Source organism: Triticum aestivum, chromosome 5A (assembly GCF_018294505.1).
Source record: "Triticum aestivum cultivar Chinese Spring chromosome 5A, IWGSC CS RefSeq v2.1, whole genome shotgun sequence".
NCBI classification, from domain to species: Eukaryota; Viridiplantae; Streptophyta; class Magnoliopsida; order Poales; family Poaceae; genus Triticum; species Triticum aestivum.
Window position 1 is genome coordinate 225,891,892 of NC_057806.1, and position 4,612 is coordinate 225,896,503.

A 4,612-nucleotide genomic window follows, 5' to 3' on the forward strand; every position below is an offset into this window, starting at 1 on the left:
CTCGCCTCCGCACCGCCACGGCCTCGCCCCGCGGTGGCCATGCTGCCGTCTGGGTCCGCCCCGCCCGGCTCCAGCGCCCGCACACCCGTGGCCATGCGGGCGGGCGCCCGCACCTGTTTCACCCGGTTGGCCCCAGGCCTATGATAGCCGGGGCCCAGCCCCAGAATGATTTAAGAAAAAGATTTAAATATATATATAATTAATATTTAAAAATAATTAATTAATTAATTAATTAACTTAATTAATCATGTTAATTAATCTAATTAAGCCTAATTAATTAACCTAATCACTTTAATTAAATTAACTAATCTTGTTTAGTTAACTAAGTCAATGGCCAGTGGGACCCACACGTCAGCAACCCAGTCAACACCCCTGTTGACTGCTGACATCATGCTGACGTCAGCATGCACTGTTCGGGATAATGTTGAATTAAATTAATTAAATTCAGTCAACACCCCTGTTGACTACTGACGTCAGCGACCCAGTCAACACCCCTGTTGACTGCTGACGTCATGCTGACGTCAGCATGCACTGTTCGGGATAATGTTGAATTAAATTAATTAAATAAATGCTAAAATTAATTTAAATCTTTTAAAATCAAAATAAAATAAACCGTACCCGAATGGAAAAACTTTGTACATGCAAGTTGCTCAGAACGACGAGACGAATTCGGATGCGCAACCCGTTCGTCCACCACGCATCCCTAGCATAGCGAACACGCAACTTTCCCCCTCCGATTCATCTGTCTGAAAACGCGAAACACCGGGGATATTTTTCCCGGATGTTTCCCCCCTTCACCGGTATCACCTCATACCGCGTTAGGGCACACCTAGCACCGCTACTTGTCATGTCATGCATCGCTATGCATCTATTTGCATTATATTCATTGTTTCTTCCCCCTCTTCTCTCTGATAGACTACGGGACTGATGCCGCTGCTGGTGCCCCGATCGACTACGCTGTTGACGACCCCCCTCTTTCTTGCCAGAGCAACCAGGCAAGCAAACCCCCCTTGAGCATTCCTATATCGCCCATTTCTTTCCCTCTCATGCTTGCATTAGAACTGCTACTGTTTTCAGTATGATCCTACTCTGATGCATAGCCTGTTTTTGTTACCTGCTTATTGTTACCTTACCTGCTTATCCTAAACTGCTTAGTATAGGTTGGTTAGTGATCCAACAGTGACCCCCACCTTGTCCCAGTTGCCTCTCCTTATGTTCAATGACTCGATCAACATGATCGACGTCCAGGCCCCGACACCGCACATCACCCCCTAGTTGTACGACTCTACAGAGTTACCATCGAGTGCCGAGGGTGGAACCTCTTACATCACTGATGAGGACATCAATACCATTGTTACACCCACAGCCCCTACTGCTACATATACGGGACCAATTACTAGAGCTCGCGCACGCCAATTAAATTATCAGGTACTTTCGTTTCTTGGTAATGATTCTAATGTTCATGAGAATATGATGCTGCCTAAATTGGATACATTTGTTTTGCTTACACATGAAGGGCCTAGCTTGGAGAAGGATGAACATTGGAGCAAGAACAAGCATGGAGATGATGCCATGCGCAAGGGGAACAAGAACGGAGTTACAAGTGATGATTTCAGGACTTTGAAGCCACCATAATGGGTGCATGAAGCCTTGGACGAAATATACAAGATGCCACTTCATAAATTTCGTCCCGAGGCTATTATAGGTGCTGCGTCACCTTTTTTATTGGGCCAGGCCCATGTAATTTCGAAATACATAAGTATAGGCTATTTTTAGAGTCCGTATGTGTGGGGAAACAAGAGATAGGGTTGATTTCGGACCCCTCCACCAAGGGCCACGAAATTCCCCTCTCTTCCTCCATATATACAGCCCTTAGGGCACCGTTTAGATTTTGGGTTTTGTTTAGATTAAAAGTTCGCCATAGCTGCAACTTCGCGTACTTCATTTGTGTTCAACGACCAGACAAAGGCGTCACAGAACCCCACCTTGATCAATAAAGCTTTCATCTTATATTCGCGATATCTAGATTGCAATCTCAGTTTCTTGCTTGTTCTTCGTTTGCTTGCAGGAAACAGACCCTCGTGGTCAGGTTGATCGTGCTCCGGCGTGGTCAATAACCTCTCGGAGTTGGTTTAGCGATTGCTAAGGCGCGACGTCCTCGCATGTTCGTAGTCGGATCGTCAAAGTCGACTGCCACCAAAGCGATATCCATCATCTCATCGAAAGACGGGACACCTTTGCCTCTATCAAGTGGTATCAGATTTCCAGGTTGCTCGGTGAGATTTTATAGTTTTTCGTAGTTTAGATCGAGTTTGTTCTTCATACCTATAGTCCACGAAAAAGCCAAAAAAATTAGGGTTAGTTCATCCCATCCGAACCAATCTGAGCCTTTGCATAATCTTTTCTGTATTTGCTTTGTTGAATTTGCGGTTGCATCATCGTGTCAAGTTGCTGGTCTTAGCGTCTAGTCTTTTAGAGTTTCGAGTTCTGTTCACAGGTTGTCACGTCGCCGCTGCCATATATCACCACCGCATCATCATCGTCGCTGTTGCCATATACCACCACCACATATTCACCGCCAATCCGAATCCATATACGCCACCACATATCCACCGCCATCACGCCAATCCGAGTTCACCTGCAACATATATCCGCCACCTGTCCGTGTTCCACCAGATTCATCTCCGCCACCAGTCCGAGTTCCACCAGATTCATCTCCGCCACCAGTCCTAGTCCGAGTCCAGTAATTGTTGCTTTGTTCTCGATTTCCAGATCACGCGATACTCCGAGTCGTGACAGAGAAGGACTCCCCAACTTCCGAGTCATCCGCAGAAGAAAAATAGTTCCAATTTCAAAAAAAAACTAAGTCTGGAAAATTCTGGCTAGGCAGTTTTTAGACCATTTGTAGACTTTTTCGGAAAAAAATTGTTGCGGAGCAAAAAAAAGAGGAAAAAAAGTGCAAAAAAATAGAGAAAAAAAATTTAGAGTGTGCTCCTCCCTTGTTTACGTGCCGCGCCGTGATTTTGTTGGTGTTCTAGGCTCGCGTCTCTAGCACAATCTAGCCTAGGACCAGCACAGTACCGTCGTTGAGCGTTTATTCAACTTTGCATCTCTGAATTGATTATTGCTGACCCTTTTTGCTACCATATTATAAGCCTTCCCAGCTCCACATACATCTACGTCGTGCGTTTGACTCTCCCTGGTAATCGCTCTATCCAAGCTTTGAGAGTTTTGACTACAACGGTTGCCGATCACCGCCTGTTGCTGGGTAAGAACTGGTAAGAATTTGAGTTTTGCTTGACGGATTTGTGACACCCACCACCACCACTTGTTCGTAGTCTATAGGATCATATTCTTGTGTGTTTCTATTGCTGCTAACCATGCCAGGATCACAAGCCGACGAGATTGACTGGGAGAATTTATCGAACAAGGAGCTTCATGATAAGTTTCAGCAAATGATGACTGAACAGGTGCAAGATGTGCTGAACAATTTTGAAGAGGCCATGGAGAAGATCACTGGCCTTGAGAAGACGTTCGAAACAAAGCTCGATAACAAGTTTAATGAATTGCTCGCGCGTCTTACACCACCACCACCCGCTGCACCTAACGCACCTCTCCAACAACAACAACAATGACTACCTCCACGTCGCGAAACAGACCTCCGCCGAGCAAGCCGTGTTCCTCTTGCGTTTGGCCAAACTGTTGGTGCTGCTGTTGATACTTCTGTGGCTCCTGCTGCTGATGCGGAGGAGGATGATTATGTGGGAGATTATGAGGATGAGGTTGATCAAAATCAGCACTACGTGCAGCCACCTGTACCACCACCAGCAGGTCGACCTCAGGTATATATTCGTAATGGTAGGCCTGCACCACCACCTCAGGTACGAGATGATGTCCATATTCCTAAACTGAAATTGAATATTCCACCATTTGAGGGTAGATATGTTCCTGATATATATCTTACTTGGGAGTTAGAAACTGAACAACGATTTACATGTTTACAATATCCTGAGGAGAGACGAGTTGCTGCTGCTGTTTGTGCTTTCACTAGTTTTGCATGTGTATGGTGGTCTGAACATTGTAGATTATATCATATTCCAACTACTTGGGCTGCTTTGAAAACTGCTATGCGTACTCATTGGGTTCCACCATATTATCAACGTGAATTGCTTCAAAAATTACAGCGCTTAAGACAAGGAAAAAATTCTGTAGAAGAATATTATCAGGAATTACAAACTGGCATGATTAGATGTGGTATTGTTGAGGAGAATGAAGCTATGCTTGCACGTTTTCTGGGTGGATTAAATAGAGAGATTCGGACCATTCTAGACTATAAGGAGTATACTAATATCACTCGTTTATTCCATCTTGCTTGTAAAGCTGAACGTGAAGTGCAGGATCGACAAGCATTGGCGCGAACTAACTTTTCTGCAGGCCGACCTTCATCATGGACACCGCGTGCATCTTCTACTTCAACTGCACCAGCACCTCAATCACGTGCCTCCTCCAGTCGTGATACAAGAAAACAGGCACAACTACCATTATCTGCCAAGAGCGCACCTGCTGGGCCTGCACAGAGTTCTTCTTCTTCCATGGCATCAACAGGGCACAC